The sequence below is a fragment of the Peromyscus californicus genome, unplaced genomic scaffold (genome assembly GCF_007827085.1).
Source record: "Peromyscus californicus insignis strain IS unplaced genomic scaffold, ASM782708v3 Scaffold_6__1_contigs__length_162567912, whole genome shotgun sequence".
Classification (NCBI taxonomy): Eukaryota; Metazoa; Chordata; class Mammalia; order Rodentia; family Cricetidae; genus Peromyscus; species Peromyscus californicus.
The window spans coordinates 139,403,817-139,423,285 of record NW_026294584.1 but is presented as its reverse complement, the minus strand read 5'-3'; the positions used below and the strand labels follow the sequence as shown (position 1 = coordinate 139,423,285).

The following is a 19,469-nucleotide window of genomic DNA, read 5'->3' as shown; positions in this document are numbered from 1 at the left end:
TACCCTGGGGTCTAATAGGGACAAAGCCCCCGTCCTGTTACAGTCTCTGTGAAAGGGTTTACAGTCTGCAAAGGCCTCACCTAGCCCCATGATATAACCAAAGAAGGAAGCATATTTCCCCATTTTACCTATCGATGACCCGAAATCTAGTCCATGAAAAGTTAAGTGACATACCCAGGGTCAAGTAACCGGATATTATCAAGTGAGGTACCCAGCTGGGTTTGGCTATTGATTGGGTGGGAGTAGAAGCAGGTGAGATGAAGCTCCTCAAAATATCCTTTATGACAGGCTGTGATCTCAGGGGACTGCTGGGATTATTATGATGTCACCACTTCACTCTCTTGAGGCCAGTGATTTGTGAACTTGACATTTGGAACCCGATATGGCCTGGAAAGCAGGGGCCACCTTTGTGTGCAGAGGATGCCGAAGGGACAAGTGGCAGGGATCCAAAGAGAAGCCAGCCTCAGTTTCCTGGGACAGTGGAGGAGAAGGAGGACCAGGAAAAGGGACCGTGCCTCTCTCCTAAGTCTGAGCGTGGTGTCCCCTGTGGGTTGCTCAGTGACAGCTGAGCCTTCCCAGCCTGCCCTCCTGACACTGGGTGTCTCATGCCCACAACCACGCCAGCAATCAGTCTGTTTTTCCAATATCTTTGGAGCCAAACCTCCCTCCCCAGCCTATTTTGGTTACTCCTGAGTTTCCCTCAGACCTCATGTCTATCCCTTCCCTCCCTCTAAAAAAGAAAGAGTTGGGGAGAGGGGGGGAGGGAGAGAGAGAGGATTGAGAAGGAAAACCTCTTTCTAGTGTCTAGATGACAGATGATAGAGGTGTTTCAGGCTGTAATGTGGTGACCAGCCTTGGGCCAGGCCAGGAATGTGCCTTTTTCATTAGTTTTTGCTTGTGTCTTTGGGGTCTTGCTCTGCCGCCAGGTTGGCCTTGGTCCTCTTGCCGCTGTCTGTTCTTTCCCCATCCTACCCATCCGCCCAGATCCTGAGCCTGCACAGTGAGGACTTCCTATCCTCCTTGACCTAGGCAAAGGTAGGGTCAGATGGGCTCTATCAAGAGTCAGACCCTGCTTCCCCTCTGCCCGCCTCGACACTATTCCTGTCCCTTCCCCATCCTAAAGAGTGGAAATGGCAGAGGGTCTGTCCTCTTCCTCCAGAGATAGTCTTGGTCATCTCTGGAGGTCGTGGCAGCTGCTTAGAAACATAGCCAGAGAACTGGACGGGGACTCAGAGCCTGACTGATGCAGCTTTGTCCCCAGATTACTTTGAAACTACAGGGAGTAGTTTCTGTAGATCACTTTTCTGATCCACACTAAAGTTTCCTCAGTGCAAAATCCATGAGCTGCTGCAAATGATCTCAAAGATCTGTTCAAGTTCAGCCTGTAGAACAACAACAACACACACACACACACACACACACACACACACACACACACACACACACACACACACACGCGTGCGCGCGCGTGCCCCGCTACTGCATACACAGTCCTCCTACCTCACCCCTGCCACCCACCGAATACACCATCCTCCCCACCTCACCTCTGGCTGGGCGTCAGGAAATCTCTGATGGATTTCCAACAACACTGAGGATTGTGACCTTGACCTTGACCTGGGCGTTCAAGCCCGTTTCTTGAATCTTTTGTTCCTTTCATCTCCCCTCACTCTAGGGGGGCGGTCTCCTTATCTTCAGGTTCTGTTGTGGGTGCTCCACTGCCTTGGCCTTTTGTGGTCACAGGCTGTAGTGGTCCAAGCGTGGACCTGGATTCAGCATCCCCATCCATCCCCTGAGTGTATGCTGGGCATTCATCAGAGGTCTGGCAGTGGGTGCAGGTCAGCTTCCAGCCTGTAGCTGTTGTACCTCGATAGTAGATCCCTGGGTAAGTGTGCGTGTTTAGACCACAGATTGGCCCACACTCCCACGTGGCTCGGCCTTCCGTCTTTTCCACATCTCCCTGCCATCCGAGCCAGCCTCATTCTCCAAAGCAAAACACTGACTCCATTTTGTGTGTTGCCACACATCTGACTCAGGGAGGAAGGGACACCCACTCCTGAAAATAAAGGCGCAGAGCCTCTAGGGGGGCCTAAGGCATACGGGCAGGCCACGCTGGGGTGCGTGGCTGTGCCGAGAGCCCCTCCCCACCCAGCTCGCTGCCTCCCCGAAGTTGTTTGACTTGGATGTTGGACTGAACTGTTGCATAAAATGGCTTCCCACAGAGCGCCTGGGCTGGAGCGACACTGCCCTGCTTGTACTGGAGCTGGCTGGTTGGGGAGAGGGTGAGCTGAGGCCAAGTGTCTGCTCGGCGATGGAAAAATAGGACCTGGCCCCTGCCTGCATCTTTGGTTTCTCCCCCACCCCAGCCATAGTTACCAACAACCAAGATCAGGAATCTGGATCTCTGGGTGGTGGTGAGAATTGGATTCATGTGCACACACTCACACTCGCTCTCACACACACCCACACTCCTCTCTCACAGACTCTGCCCCTGTTTTCAAAGTGCCGGTGGCAACATTCCAGAGCTTGCTATGGATCCAGAGAAGCCGTGGCTGCTGGCTGCCAGTTACTGGTTACTCCCCAAATTTGGACAGGCTTTGATCTGCAGCCTTATAGGAGTGGATCTGGGGTGGCTGGTCAGTGCTAACTCCCCGAAATGAGCCTTGCCTGGCTTCTGCATTCCCAAATTGCAGTCTCGGCCCTCCCTTTGGGAAGTGTGTTGGACATGAACCTTTAATCTTACACATAGGCCTGTGTCTCCTGGGGTGGTTCTGTCTGGTTTTTTTGGTTCAATTCATTTTTTATAAGGAGATGTGGCCTCTGAGATTGGTCACCACACAGTTTGGGACCTAAAAATACCTTGGATTTACGTGGGGGGGGGGGCATCTTTTCTTTGGTAGCACACACAGGTAGATAGATGGCTTCTGCCTGGGTATTCCTGGTTTGGGGGGCTGGGCAGGGGGCTCAGATCTCAGGGTTTTGGTGACTTCTGCATCCCTGTTGCTGCCTTGTTTGTTCTGGATAAACCCATGTGGCATTGAGAAAAGAAATGACCTTGTGACTTCTGCGTTCCTCCCTGTCCCGGTTGGGTCAGAAGGATGCTTCCGTCTCTGGTGCTGGGAACTGAACCCGCAGCCTCATGCATGGGAGGCAAGCATTCTGCCCTTGAGCTGCAGCCCCCCCCCAGCCCTCAAAGTTTTGGGGGTTGTTTTTGCTTTCCAGTCAAAGCCTTACAGAAATGCATTTTACTTTTTACACACAGAAGAGCAACAAGCGCTCCGTTTCAAATGTGGGAAAATCTCCCTGACCCTGAACTACCATCAGAAGAACTGTATCTCAACTAAAGAAATTCAAGATTCATTTTTTTTTTAAAAAGCCAGTTTTAGTATTTTTTATATGATTTTTGTATTTTGGAGGTCTGACTGCTCGTCACCTGGCTTCTCCATGCTGTGGAAAAAGTCAGGCTGGTCCAGGGATATTTTCATTTTCTGTCAAGTGGTGGCATGCAGCTGTGGAAAGTAACATCCTGTCCCCAGATGAGACAATTTTATAAAAATTATATCCATCCGGGTAATTTCCTACCCCATCCACCCAAGAAAATACTTAGTCATGGATTAATTCGGGGAGTGGTTTGTTTCTTTGGGGTTTTGTTTTTGTGGAAAGTTTTTTGTTTTGTTTTTTGAGACGGGGTCACTCTATGTAGTCCAGTCTGGACTCTGAACTCAGTAGATTCTCCTGCCTCTGCCTCTACCTCCCAAGTGCTAGGATTAAAGGCGTGGGCCAACTCCACTCCCGGCTAAATTTTAATAAGTACTATGTGTATGATATTGTAGACTTCCAGGTCATAACCTTTTTAGGGAATCCCATGAAATTAGTAGGACTTTCTTCCAAGGGGAAAAATGTTACACATGGTTTGTTTGTTTTTCTTTCTTTTTTTTTTTTGTCATGGAGGCCCATGAACCTGAGATCATGGATGGCCCCCATATTGATTTGTTTCTCTTGGTTTCCAGGTTTCTGCTATGTCCTGGATTCCATGTTTCTGACATAAGTGACTTCCTAGAATTGGATGGGAGAATAATAGAGGGTATTTAAAAGTGATATTAGAAACCCTAAGTTTTGCTGGGCGTGGTGGTGCATGACTTTGATCCCAGCGGAAGAGGGGGGCCCAGGTGGATCTCTGAGTTCAAGGCCAGCCTAGTCTACATAGGACAACCAGAACTACTTAATGAGACCCCACCTCAAAAATCAATAAATAAGGAAAAAGCTGAAATGACTAAGGTAATGCCATCTTCTTCTGATTCTGTTTGGGGTTTGCTTAGACAGTTCCCAGCCCTCCACCCTCCTCCCCACATCAGTCACATCTGTCTTGGCAACACATTTGAGATTTCTATGACTTTGACAATGGTCCAGATGTATTAACCAAAATAATTGGCAAGTTATGTCTACAATACCTATTGTGCTCTGCTGTGAATGAACATTTCAAGGTTACTCTGACCATCATATAACTTTGATGTATTTTTGTGGGTTTTACCTTTTATAATGCTGTGTCCCTGAACTTAGACATCAAGAGACTTTCCAGAGGCTCAAGTCTTCTCTTGGTCTGGCCATCAGTAAAAAACAGATTTAAAACTTTCAGTTGGCTTAATCGGCACGGTTGTCAATAACTATCTCATGTGTATCTTTATAAAAACAAAAGAACAAAAAATAAATTGTAAGTTCAGGACTGGTTCTGTGGGAGCTGGGGAGATAGCTCAGTGGTTAAGAGCACCTGCTGGTCTTGCATTGAACTGAAGTTTGGTTCCCAGCACCTACATGGTGTCTCACAACTGTCTATAACTCCACTTCCTAGGGATCCCATACCTCCTTCTGATCTCCGAGGGCACCAGGTGTGTGCCTGTTGCACATACATGCCTGCAGGCATGATAGCCATACACATAAAATAAAATTTGAGACAAGGTTTCTCTGTGTAGCCGTGGCTATCCTGGAACTTGCTTTGTAGACCACGCTAGCCTCAAACTCACAGAGATTCACCTGCCTCTGCCTCCCAAGTGCTGGGACTAAAGGCATGCGCCAGCACCGCCCGGCTTCTTTTTAAAACTTTTAAAGACTGAGGATATAGCATGCTGAGTCCCCAGTATCAAAAAGAAGAGAGGAAGAGTGGAACCCTGAACTCCAGGGATAATCCAGGGCTGTCTGAGCTGCAGAGCCTTCCCCCCACCCATCTTCATTGCTGAAAGGATGATTGGACACTAGCCTAATCTATCTAGTCCACACAAGGAATCCACCTTCAGAAGCTTTCAGGCAGGTGTTGCTCGTTGGTGATTCCTCTTCCCACCCCATGGAGCTTGGGAGACCCAGCCCAGCCTTATCTCATCTCCTCTCTGGGGACCTCCAGAAAGGCAGGATGTCTTGTTGGACAGGGGTAGGACTGGGTCTCCAGAGAGTTGACAAGCCACCTGAATGACAGGAACAGACAAAACGGTCTAGCTTGGAAACTGCCCGTGTTAATTGGATTCTAAGGAAGGTTCTGTGGTTTGGGGACTGATGACATGTCATCTTGGAGACATGTCAACAGCCTGGGTGCTGAGTCCTTCTCACTCAGTGCACACAATGAGCACTGTGCAGAGGCACAGAAGTGGCCTTCACAGCGAGCGACCCAATGCCCATCGGGGGTCCTGTGAACACTACTCAACCCAGAGAAGGCTAGTGGCTGACCCACCTCCAGACAGCTTCTCAGCATCAGAAGGCAGCCCCTGTTCACTCACACATGCCCCGGTTTGAACTGCCAGTATGTCCAGATCAGAAACAACACAGCCCTGTGTGCCTCACTGGAGCTGTCCTAGACTTGGGCTAAAAATACCAGAAAGTAAATTGAACCACTTTATTAAAGTCAAACCGATTTCTGCAGTATTCTAATTTTCATCTCTTTCCCACCTACAGTGCGTCTAGAGTCTGATGCGTGACGCGGTGGCTTTATTAAAGCCGAATGAAAAGATAGGCAAAGCCATGAGTAGTTGTGAGCTCACCAGTGGGTAACTTTTCCAGTGGGTAGAGGTTTAGGTATTGGGGTGCACGCCACTTCTAAGTGAGCACTGGCAGGGGGCCGGTTTGCACAGACACCACATGGTCGCACCCCAGCTCTGATGGGTGTTTTCATTCCGGGGAACTGCCACTGCTAGTCCTAAAGAGGAATGTGCACCCCAGTGGGCCCTCCCCACTAAGGCGGCCTCCTACTGCCCCTTTGCGGTTTGAGTACCACCACTTTTATGATGCCCCAAGCGTCTGTCTATTACCCTCACACTCAAACGTGGGTGGTGTATTGTGTTTGAAACTATGTGGCCCAGGCTGACCCAGAATGCTCTGCGTAGACACTACTGGCCTCAAACTCCCAATAATTCCCCAAAGCTGGAATTGTGGGTGCTCCATACCTGGCAACACTCAAATGTTAAAGACCTCCTTGACCATCCTGGGACAGTCTTGTGTACTCTGCTTTCCACTAATCAAATTGTGACTCTGGGTCTAAGGCACATAGCCTTTACATGACCCGGAAAAATTGTTGCAAGCAAAAATTAGATTATATTCCAGTGCTGGGGATGGAGAGCCCTTAGCCCTTTGTAATGGGAAGCTGACATCATCCTCATGCCACAGTTGCCTCTAGGACCCCACCGAGTGTCTTCAGAGCTGGTGTTATTGCATTGCTCTGGCGGGCAGAGGCTCCGGGTTGGAGCTCAGAAGTCAGCTTTCCAAGAGATAAGGAAATGGACTGCCCTGGCAGCCCTGGCCCGTGGAGGCAGTGGGCAGTGAGTGGGCAGCTGCAGCCGAAGGAAAGCTAAGCTTAGAAGGAGCACCGAGTCGTGCAGGGCTCTGCTTCCCAGAGCCCTGCTCGCATGGACAAAGCTCGGGGGCCAGCAGCCAGGGGAAGGGAGCCCGGATTCTGCTTAGCCTGTCCATTGGCAGCTCACCGAGGAAGGCCAGGCTCAGGAGCACCTCAAGCCAGACACAACAGTTCTGGGACTGGAATGGAATGTAACTTCAGAGACCCTGGATTCGGTTCCCGATATGGGGGTAGAAGAGATACAGCTTGACAAAATGATTTCGAATACGCACTTTGCAATCGGAATCGAGTTCAATACTTTATTTGTGGTATTATCTCAGAGAAGTAACTCAACTTCTATGCCCCAGTTTTCCCATATCAAAAGAAGGGAAACGGAGTCTAGATACAGCTCCTTTGATAAAATGCTTGCCTACCACGTGTGAAACCCTGGTTTCACTCCCCAACCCCACATAAACGGATCGTGGTGGCACCAGCCTGATATCTCAGCATCTAGGCGGTGGAGGCAGGCTACTTAGTGGGCTAGCCTGGGCTAGAGATCCTGCTTCTCACACATACATAGAAAGGAAGTCAGTGTTATCTACCCAAAGACCCATTGTGAAAATAGTTTAAGTGAATTGATTGCCTAGGGGTAGGGTATAGGTGTGAGGGCAGATGTGTGGACGCTTGTCATGTAAAATTAAGAGACCTAAAATATGAAGGAAGAGACCGTGCCAAAGGTCAAGACGTGATAGGTGAGACACAGAAATTTGGAAAACCTGCCTGCCTTAGCACTCAAACTATGTCACGATGGGAGAGGAGATTCAGCCCAGCAGTGCTGTAAGTGCCCTTGGCCAATGCTGCCACTGCACATGCTCCCTGGCCCTGTTTGAAAGTTGTGAGAGAAGGGTCACCTCCCACTTCTCGAGCCATCCACGCCAGCCCGTCTCCACTTCTTCTGCAGATGGGATGAGAACTGCTAGTCCACCCAGTAAAATGTGGGGAAGCAGGAGTGTGCATGCACATCTAATCACCAGACACCTTAGGCGAGCGAGATGCGCACCGTGGAAAACATGTGTGGTGTTCTGGAATCTAAAGCAAAACATCCTCCACCCCCCCCCCCCCATGTCACATGATCTGGTTAAGGTCAGAATGCCTGCTTTCAGCAGAAAGGGATTATTTGTGAGCTGGCCGGGGGATGCTGTGTGTCTGGTAAGCAGGCAGTGGAAATTTCAACCGAGATGTCTGGTTTTGAAAGAAAGAGGTTAGCCTGGGCCTCAAGCATGCAAAGACAGACTCTGCTACCGAGTGACACCCCCAGCCCAAGGGCTCTGGTTTTTAGATGCCGACTCCGTCTATAGAAGGGGGGATTTCTTAATTCCTAAACTTGTCCAGACCGAGTCTCTGCCTCATTATTAGGACGATACCCTGAGAAAACGTTGATGTGGCCCTAGACTCTCTTCCACACCCTAGAGAGGTAAATCCACATATATACACCCTTTCTACCAAGAATGAGATTTCTCTCTCATGGCCTGTGTCATACAGGTGACAGAGAGAGCCTACAGCTGAGTCACCTGAACTTGCTGTGGCGTGGGCAAGTTGCTTCAGCTCTCTGCTTCTGATTCCTCATCACTGACTGACTGACTGACTGACTGACTGACTGACTGATCCTGACTATGGAAGCCCCTAAGAGCGCTAGAACCCTAAGACAGAGCTCCGGTTAGGTCACTGTGCAGGCCAACCGTGTTCTCAGGGTGCCAGCCATACAGAAAAGCCTGAGAAGTCAGGGTAACAGGTGACTTCTTTAACTTGTGTATTTCACAATTGGATTTTTTTAGTGTTGAATTATATGAGTATCATAATTTTTTTTTTTCAAAATTTGGCACCTGGGCCAGGTGCCACATGCCTGCAGTAGGATCGAGAGAATTCAGGGTTTACCAGGTGGTGGTGCACGCCTTTCATCCCAGCACTCAGGAGGCAGAGGCAGGTGGATCTCTGTGAGTTCCAGGCCAGTCTGGTCTACAAAGCAAGTTCCAGGACAGCTAGAGATGTTACACAGAGAAACCTTGTCTCGAAAAACCAAAGGTTCAAGATTCTTATCAACTACATACATAGTGAAATTAAGGCCAGCAAGGGCTACATGAAAAATTGCCTCAAAAAAAAAAGAAAGAAAGAGCGAGAGAGCGAGAGAGAGAGAGAGAGAGAGAGAGAGAGAGAGAGAGAGAGAGAGAGAAAGGAAGGAAGGAAGGAAGGAAGAAAGAAAGAAAGAAAGAAAGAAAGAAAGAAAGAAAGAAAGAAAGAAAGAAAGAAAGAAAGAAAGAAAGAAAGAGAGCAAAAGTTAATAGCCGGGGCCATTTATGAACCAGAGTAATTATTGAGGGAGTTGGTTTGTTAAAAGCACAGGCTTCTGTGAGGAGGTGGCAAATTAGTGTCTTAGCCTCCTTTCCCCCGTTTGCATAATGGAGGCAGTAATGCAACACTTAATGCAAAGCTGTTCTCACTTTCCTGGCTCACAGTAAGAGCCTGGGGTTAGGTTAGCTAGCCTTAATGTCAGCAGCCATCTCCGGAGTCACAGCACCGCTTAGCTTGCTATAAATGTTTTGGGGCCTAGAGCCGGTCCCAAACATTTCTGTTCGGCCAGGTCTCCCTCCTCCAGCGGTGGAATCACAGCACAGGGTGGCTCAGAGCTGAAATTGGCTCCAGCCCCCTTCCAGGACATCCTCATCTCTGTAGCAAGTTAGAGACCAGCCTGGGCTACATGAGACCCTGCCTCAAACCAACAGAATGAATGAAATGGGGGGGGGGGGGGCAGATGAAAGAAGCAATCTTACTTTACCCCAACCCAAGTCTAAGACCTCTGCCCCTCCCCAAAGAGAGGATTGAATACTCTCATCTAGAACCTTCTAGACAATATGGACCCCCCATCACCCCGGAAAAAAAAACCCAGATCCTAGAGCAGTGGTTCTCCACCTTCCCAATGCTTCAGCCCTTTAATACAGCTCCTCATGTTGTGGTGACCCCCAACCATAAAATCATTTTCGTTGATACTTCGTAACTGTAATTTTACAACTCCTTTTGCTTGTTTGTTTGTTTGTTTGTTTTGGGTTTTCGAGACTGGGTTTCTCTGTGTGGCCTGTCCTGGATCTCCCTCTATAGACCAGGCTGGAACTCATAGAGATCCACCTGCCTCTGCCTCCCTGAATGCTGGGATTAAAGGTGTGCGCCACCACCGCTCGGCTAATTTTGCTACTGTTATGAATCATAATGTAAATATCTGTGTTTTCCAATGGTCTTTAGTTGATCCCTGTGAAAGGGTCGTTGGACACCCCCAGAGGTCTTGGACCCGTCCTAGAGAGTGTCAGGCCAGAATCACCATTGCTTCTGTGCAGACGTCGGGGACGGAAAACCAGGGGTGCCTGGTGGGGTTCCCTGAAGCACTTTTTCCAAGGACCACTTCCCCTCCGGCCTCAGCAGAGGCAAAGGACAGTGAACTCAAGCTGGCCTCTGCCCTCCCTCACCAGGCAGCTGGCACTTCATCTTCAAGCCTGGGCAAGAAGAAAAATCCTTGTCACTAAGGTTTAAGCTAGAGTATTTTTCCAAGTCCAACCTGCCCAGGCCACCGATCCCTGATTTGGGGATTCCCAGTCCCACCTGGGCAGTTCTCAGAAGTATAGGCAGTTTTTAATCTATGACCTTGGTTCAGTTTGAGTCCTTCCTGTTCTGACTGCGTGGTTCTGAGTGTGTTGCTTACCATCTCTGAGGATCCCTAGTCATGTATAAAAGAAGGGCGCCAGCAGAATAAACCACATCCCACCGTGCGTGGGTCCTCACAGATAGTAACTGCTGCCGTTATTGTCCGACTCTGCTGTGACGACCATTGTGTATTTCACCATCACCCGCCTCTGGCAGGAAAACCCGCCAGAAACTGAGTCAGTGCTCAAGCTAGAGAACCTGCAACCTGGCTACAATCTCTGTGTGTTTTCTTGTGTAAAACGAAATCTCTTCAAGAGTTTGGGATAGCATGAAGCCCGAGTCTGCTCTCACGCATGATAGCTGTGTGGCCCAGGAAAATCGGGAGTGGCTGGCTGTGGGAGCCTCTTACACACCCCCTGAGTCACTGGGGAAGAGCTGGGGAGAGCTAAATGCACCTTTGGGAGCCAAATGCAGGTTCCAACTTGAGCCTTTTGCCTCTGCTTCCTGACCTTGATCTTCAGTGTAGAGCTGCCCAGCCAGTGAGTCTGCCTCTCAGGCTTCCCACTCCCACCCTGGCCTTCACTGGTACCAGCCAGCAGTCCGAATGGACTTCCTGTGCCTTTGGGATTGGGTTGGTTAGAGTGCCGGAGCCTCACGCCCTGTGTCTGTGTCCTGTGGGGAAACAGCCTTGCTCCCTTGAGCTGAGGCTCCCACAGACACAGAGCATGCGCCCAGGAAACACTACCTCCCTCTCGGTGTTTTTCAGCAAGGGTGTGAGGAACGCTCATAAGTCCAGAGAAAGCCATTTCCTGTCCATCCTTCTTGTGCAATATTTAAACAAAAGCCCAGGGTAGTGATTACGATCGTGAAAGTATAATCCTCCAGGGCATGTGCTCAAACACATGGGTAACAGCCCCCACCCCTGTACTGTCTGACGGGTTCTGGGAACTACCCCTTGAGAAGCGCTGGCTGGCGAAGGGGTCCCCGTGGGCTTGCTGTGGATGTGGATGCTGCTCACTTGGTAGAAGCTGAGAAAGCAGAAGTCTGAGGCTTGGCCTGGGCCTGCTGGCCAGTCCTTCTGTTAAACTCAAGTTCGTCCCACGCTCTTTAAACTTTACCACAAGCTAATAGTTTGTGATCCTCAAGGAAGGGCAGCCATGGAGTGGACCTGGGTTTTGTTCATAACTGGGGAGAGGGGCCCTCTGTGTGAGGACCCCCACCTCTAGCACTGCCCACACCCTTGCCCTTCAGCCAACGGTTCCAGTGCCAGGTGGGGGAGGGGGTCAAGGAGAGGATTAGAGGAGGCTGCAACTTGGGATCCTGTGTGTTCTTGCTGGCATTGCCTGGCCCAGGCTCCTAACGGGTGACTCGGCCCATTCCAGGCTTGGCATTTGTTGGCTAGAGAAGGTTGCCATGGGGATGCGTGAGGCCCGGAGCCGGCAGGTCCCGGTGGCCTGACTTGCCTTTGGACACAAAGGGCCTTATCTCATCCTCAACAGCTTTCTTCAAGCTTGACTGATATTTTAGGGCCTGGGAACAGGGCTGATGGAGCAAACTGCATTCTAGTAATTTGGTCTGTCACTGACTTATGGGACAGTATAAGCAGCTGTGCCTACAGGTGCCCAAGTCTCCGTGTTCAAAACAAATACATGAAGTGGGGCAATGGGCGTCTGCTGAAAGACAGTTAAGAGCTGGTGTCTTGTCCTTTGAGATCCAGGGAGAACCCCTCCCTCCCTGCTCCCCGCCCATTCTGAACCCCAGGAGAGACCATAGCCTGGGGTCTGAGCACACCTCTCCAGCTTCTCCTCCGCTCCCACCTCACGTCTGCCATTCCTTCCAGTTCCCAGGCTCTGGCAAGCGTTTTGTGGGTGTGGAGAAGGTAAATTTATCCATCTACCTCCACCACCCAAGACACACAGTCTCAGAAAACAGAAACCCAGTGTCCCGAATGATCCCGCTTCTGCCAGCTGCCTTCTGGGATCACAGGAGGACATCCGAAGTCCGAGGAGTGCCAGTGACCGCCCCACTCATCGGTGTCTCTCTCAAGGTTTATTACTGTTACTGTTGTCTTCATTACTGTTTCCTCCCTACAGGGTCTGGGTGGCCATGGCACCCTACAGTTTCCAGAGGATTTTATGGATTTCTTTGACCTTACCTTCACCTTCTTCACCTTCAACCTATGAAAGTGAAACAGTATGGCGTGTGTGTGTGTGTGTGTGTGTGTGTGTGTGTGTGTGTGTGTGTATGTGTGTGTGTGTGTGTGTGTGTGTGTGTGTGTGTGTGTGTGTGTGTTGCATGCCTGTAACTCCAGCAGCATTCAGCGACCTGAGGCAGGGGGATTACCACAAGTTCGAGGCCAGCCTAGCTATGTATCACGGAGCTAGGGTAAGGTGAGGAGAAATGAAGGGAATTGAGGAAAGCGCTTTGTGTCGGAGCTTCTGACGGCAGTGCCGGAATTACAGAGTCCTTCCCAACAGAGGTGTGCGGTCCCATCACCTGGCACCCACGTAGAGCCAGGGTGAACGCGTGTTTAGAATTCCTCAGGTGATTCTGGGATCCTCCCCATGTACAGCCAGGAACTGGTGGTGTAGCCATGCAGGTGACAGGTGGCAGCTACAAGGCTTCCTGCTTCTTGCTTGCTACATTTCTATTATGCCACCATCCTTTCCTAAAATAGCCATTGTTTTTTCCAGAAGGTCAACAGGAAGTAGGAAAGAAAACCCTCTCCTTTTCCCTGACCTCCTCCACTCCCCACAGCCCACCTCCGTCCCTCCCAATATGGCAGATGAGGCTACCTCAAGTCCATGCAGAGTGGGCTGGAAATAAAGCTGAGTTCATTGGTAGAATGTTTTCCTAACATGCACAAAGCCGTGAGTTCAATCAATCCCCAGTACCGCATAAACCAGGCTTGGTGGCATGTGCCTGCAGTCTTAGGACTGTGGAGGCTACATGTAAAGTTTATACCTGGGCCCCATGGAACCTTGTTCCAAAACCTCTCTGTTTTCTGGATTCTCTAACCCCAACTAGGAGAAACATGCTAAGAATTTTGTCCTTAAAAAAAAAAATGCATGGCCGATCAGGCCACAGTACAGGAGATGGCCCAGCGCAAGACACCTTGTCCACCCGGTGTGTTTTGACGGGAATCTGTCCTAGAGGGTCACATGCTGCCTCCCACCTGAGGGGCCGGATGCAGCTTCTAGCCTCCTCGTCCATCTGCCCACAGACTTGAGTTTCTAACAATTCCCCTTCCCCCAGTGGGTGCATACCTCCACAGGATCTGGCTGAATCCAGTTTTGCAAGCTTGGCTAGGAACAACTGAGCTGCCCGGTACCCCTAAGCTCCATTATTACACTTCGTCTTTTTTTTTTTTTTTAAGTCCTTTGGAATTGGAGGTGTTTCCATCCACTGCGGTCATGTTTCAGGGTGAGACTGTCCCTGAAGTGAGATTTGCGATGTGACTCACTAAAACCCTGTTCTGCACTTCCTGTGGATCTGGGAAAAGAGAAAATGAGTTGGGATGTGGCACGATAGTGGAGGGCTTGGGAGCTTGCCTCACAAGTTCCAGGCCCGGGTTCGGCTCCAGCATTAACACCAGAAAGCAAAGCCAGGGAGAGAGAGGTGTTGTGGTTCTGAAATTGGCTTAAGCCTTACATGATCAGGTTGTCTGTGTGGTTCACCCAAAGCTGGAGTGCATGGCTAGATTTCTCGAAGGGCGGGGCTACAGAGAGGACGGCAGGTTTGCAGAAACTTGGCTTTTCAGAAGGTTTTATAGGAGCCGGGTGTGGCAATCCGTGCATGGAATCCCAGCCCTTGGAAAACATGGGAGGTTCGAAAATTTGAGATCCGCCCCAGCTGTGCATAGAGAGTCTCTGTTGGAAGGCAGTACAGACTTAATAAGGACTGGCCCCTCCCTCATCCAGGCCCTTCCAAGGGAGGCAAGTGCCCTACCACTGAGCTACTCTGTTTTGATTTTGAGTCAGGGTTTACTGTGTAGCCCATGCTGGCCTCAAAGATGTCCTGCCTCAGTCTCCCATGTGCTAGGATTATAGGTGTGATCTCATGATGTAGCCCTGACTGGCCTGGAATTTACTATATAATAGTCACCGAGATCCTCCTGCCTCTGCCTCCTGAGTGCTATGATTAAAGCCCACGCCACCTCACCCGTGCCCCGCCTCCTTCATGCTAAAATCCCAGGCAGGAGCCACTGTGCCCAGCTTCATCTGTTGTGAGATACTAGGAAAAGGTTCCTTTGGAGTCATCGTCGTCGTGGTCCATCCAAAGGACGGATGGGTGGGGAGTGGGGTGATATGAAAAGGAGTAACCTGATCTTAAGGAGTGTGTGCCCTGGTGAGAGGTGAGTTGAGTTCTGGAGCAAGAGCAGCCTAGGTGGCCAGGGTGGCATTTCAGGAGGGACTTGGGTAAACAGAGGCAGGAATGCTAGGTGCTGAGTTGGGAATCTGAGATTCCATCAAAGGAGGAGGAGCCTGGGTTCCTGGGCATCAGCTGCAGGTTGGAACAGTTGAACAGTTAGTGACCTGTCCGTGAGGATTCAGGACTGCAGGGACAGTGTCGGGGAACGAGGTTGAAGAGAGGGAGCTCAGGTTTCCATTCTGCTGTTTCTTTCTTTCTAGGGTTGAGAGACCTGCCAGTGTAGTGTTGGCAGAGACAGAACACAGAGGCAGTAAAGAAGCTAATTAACTGAGCAGTCCTTGAAGGAGACGGAAGCCTTGTGGGGGAGAGACAGACAGGCGGCAGCTGCTTTTTAGTGCAGAAGCAGTTGCCAAGATAGTGTAGCCTCTGCTGGCTGCCAGTGTCACAGCAGACCTTACCGTGTTCCTGCTCCCACAGCGTTACTGGATTCTTGTTTGCTTAGGGTTTGGGTTTGGGGGAGGCTTTGTGAAATACGTTTTTATGCTAGAACCCAGGCTATCCGGGAGCTCACTACCAAACCCGGAACTCCTGTCTCCCTGCCCCAACCTCCCGTGTTCTGAGAGCAGAGGCATGCATCACCACGCATTGCTGCTCACCAGTGCCAACTTGCTTCCGTCCTTTCTGATGCAGTATTCTCACCCAGGACCCCACACAACAGCCGTACTGTCCTAAACCGCTGCCTACGACAGCTTCTGACTTTGCTCGTTCCTCATGATCCTGACTCGAATTTTTGAAGATACTGGTCACCTAACCCTGGGGAGCTGAAGTAGAAGGATGGAGGAGAGTTCAAGGCTAGCGTGGACCACATCACGAAACTTTGTCTCAGAAACCAAAACAGAAACATAGGGTCTGGGGAGATGGTTCAGTGGGTTAAATGCTTTCCCAGGACACCTGAGGACTTGAGTCCCAGTCCCCAGAACCCACATAAAGCCAGGCATGGTGGTACTGGAGTTTGTAGGGAGATAGAGAAGGGAAGCCCCAGCAGCTCTCCGGTGCTAGCCAAATAAGAGACCCTGTCTTAGGGTGGAATGCGGTTGACCTCTGACCTCCACATGTGTGCTACAGTATACATTAAAGAACACACACGCACATACAGTGTACATTAAAGAACACACACGCACATACAGAGTTTTAAAAAAAACAGGAAAGGAGGAAGAAATTCTGGTCAAGGTTCTTTGTGGACTGTATACAGTGTAGATTTGTCTCGTTTTCCTTATGGCCCATCTTACAATACTAATTTTTTTTAAGTCCCTATGAGTGACAGAACAAAGCAAGGCCCCGTGAAACAATGGGAGAAACTCCTTTTTTCCTTCACTGTCACATGGATGGAACCGTCTGGGGCCAGATGGCAAAGGAGCTTTTCGAAGCAAAACCAGACTGTTTCCATTTGGCTTTTGTTGGAAACAAAAAAGGTAATAAGGCCAACTGCAGGCAGGGCCTCTGGCTGGGAATGCTGCCTCGGGACTGTCTTCCGCTCTCCTCTCCAGCTGGTGGTCGGGCACACTGCGGGGCCCCGTTCTAAGGGCCCTGTCTGAGCATCCGCGTCAAACCTGCCTGGGTCCTGTGCTGACGGACACCAGAGCAGTGGCCTGGGCAGCTCTGTAGCTGATGTGGCTGCCCCATGTCGGTTAGTTGGCCTGGAAGGAAACTTTTATTAGTTACTTTTCTCGTGATAAAATACTGACAAACCCACTCGAGAGGAAGGATAGATTTGGGCTCCAGTCGAAGGACACAGCCCATCAAGGAAAAGAAGTCGTGGGGTCGGAGCTTGGGCAGTCAATCTCGTTGCCTCACAGATGCATATATACAGCCATTCCTTGCTCGCTGTCTCCAGGGTCTCCATTCCAGGAACTCCTACCCTCCCCTTACCCAGGAGCTCTTTGCCCCCCACCCCTACCTCTGCAGATGCCAAAATCCGAGGGTGCCTTAAATACAATGGTATTACATGTACATGTAACCCACACATGTCCTAATTCTATATAAATGCTGAATGAGTAGCTCTACAGTAGTGTTGAGGGAATAATGTCCAACAAAAAGCCTATACACGTTCAGCACAGCAACACGAGAGGCCTAACTACCACTGCACCCGAACCTGCAGAGGCGGCAGCTCCTGCTCAGTGTGGAGTCCCTTGGTATTTGATTGACAGGATGCTTTTTTAAAGGTCAGAGCTGCCTGGTTCTTGCGGCTGGGGGGAGAGCAAGGAAGGGGGCTATGGAAGTACCTACTGCCACCAAAAGCAAGCGCCTCTGGGAAGTATTCAGCTCCTTAAACAATACTGCCTGAGTAGCCAACTGTGAGCTATTCAGGTTTCACAGCCCCACCACCTAGCTGACTGTAGCTGTCTTTCCATTACGCAGAACAAGGCAGCTAATGACTTCCATAGCATCCCCTCGAGGCAGAGATCAACAAACACGGTAGGAGGTACATGCCTGGAACCCCAGCACTTAGAAGGCAGGAACAGGTTCAAGACCAGCCTGGTCTACACAGCACGTTTCTCACAAACCAGGCTGCAACTTGTCTCACAACCAAAGAAAATCTGGGGGTGGTCGCGCACACCCTTGGTCCCAGCCTCCGAGGCAGAGGTCAGCCAGAGCGACATAGTGAGACCTTGTCTCAAAAAATAACAAAAACAAGGCGGGGCGGTGGTGGCGCAGGCCTTCAATCCCAGCACTTGGGAGGCAGAGGCAGGCGGGTCTCGGTGAGTTCCAGGACAGCCTGGGCTACACAGAGAAACCCTGTCTCAGAGGGAAAACAAGACAACTAGACAGACAAGAAGTTGGCAGGTGGTTCACAGCCCTGATCAAGTGTCCTCATACTGCGCCATCGTCCCTCAGCCTGCCTGTCATCTACTTTCTTGAGCCTCCCTCCTCCCTGGTGACTTTTTCAACAAAATACCTGGGGCTTGGTGACTTTTTCCAAGTCTCTGCAGCGTCTGCATCTGCTTCTTCACTGTTAAGCAGCACTGTGGTGCGGACAGCCCAGCAGTGCCACACTTGGCTTGTGTGGCACTGTGGTGCGGACAGCCCAGCGGTGTCACACTCGGCTTGTGTGGCACTGTGGTGTGGACATCCCCAGCGGTGTCACACTCGGCTTGTGTGGCACTGTGGTGTGGACATCCCCAGCGGTGTCACACTCGGCTTCTGTGGCACTGTGGTGCGGACAGCCCAGCGGTGCGACACTCGGCTTGTGTGGCACTGTGGTGTGGACATCCCCAGCGGTGTCACACTCGGCTTGTGTGGCACTGTGGTGTGGACATCCCCAGCGGTGTCACACTCGGCTTGTGTGGCACTGTGGTGGTGTGGACATCCCAGCGGTGTCACACTCGGCTTGGGGTGGAGCCCACAGGTAGAATCGACTTCTGCCCTCAGCCATGGCCCCAGACGAGACCTGAGATTTCTCTTTCCTGCCAAGTTTCTGTTTTCTGACCCACATTTCTTCTTCCCACCTGTGCTCACAGACTAGGGTAGCAGGGCTTCTCACACTTTTTCCACCCCTTTCCACCACAGAAAAATGTTTCGTGGCCTAAGGTAGATAGGTATGTCAAATATGTGTGTGGATCATTTCTGATACTAAACCAGAGTCTAGCTCAGGACCCCGCCAAGCCCATCCACCCCCGCCCTGATCCTGGTGCTCCCTGTGGTCAGGAGCACTCTGTTGGAGATGAGCTAGCCTCTGGCCAGACATGACTCTTCCTTCTCCAGCGTGAAATCGTGCTCTATTTGGACTCTGCCTAAAGAGACTCCCTTGCTGAGGAGGAAAACCTGACCTGTGTCTTTGAACACACAGTTCTCGGGTTCATGTTAACCCTGTAACCCCTGCACCGTCAAGCCCGCCCACTCATGAACTTTTCCAGTGTGCAGCCAGGGACTCTCGGCCTCGGGGCCTTCTTGCTGGTGTTCAGCAATGTCGTCTCTAAGAGGAGGACTGAGCAGTGCGGGAAGATACCGGCTGACCATCCACAGAACGGAGGGTGCTGGGTCCTGCGACCCTGCGCTGAAAAGGTCTAGCTGCTTTCCTAAAGCCCGGTGAATACCTCCTCTTTTAGGAGCATGGGCTCTAATGTAAGCCCCTTTATCCTCTGGCCAACTGGGGAGGCACAGGCAGGCCACAACTGCCTTCCTGTTTACAGGGGGGAAGGGTGAAGCAGTAGGACTCTAAGCCAGGAAAGAGCCCACACTGTGGGAACTCAATACATGATGGGGTTGAATCAGCCTATACTGTGGGTACAGGCAAGGTGGTTTCTATAGGATGATGCCCTGGGTGGCCCTACCCACTGTCACCACGTGTGCTGGGCACTCAATGCACAGAATCCGATTGCTACTTCATGGGTAAATTCAGGGAGAAAGGATGGGAAGGGGGTGATGTCCACACCGCAGACTCTCACAGCTCCTACCTAGGGCAGAGAATCAAGATCCCAAAAAAGCAAGGTGGTGGCATTGGTATAAATAAGTACCTCTGTTAGGATGGGTAGATGAGCAAAATCAGGTCTGTCTCCCTCATCCAGCCGGCCACTACACTGGAGGACTGTGAGTCCCT

General features: G+C 50.8%; 1 protein-coding gene across 1 annotated transcript in view; it reads left to right on the top strand.

The window, feature by feature from the left end:
- Cd9 (CD9 molecule) overlaps nt 1-19,469 on the top strand; it is a 34,539-nt gene that overhangs the window by 2,166 nt on the left and 12,904 nt on the right. The gene's annotated exons all lie outside the window — the stretch shown is intronic.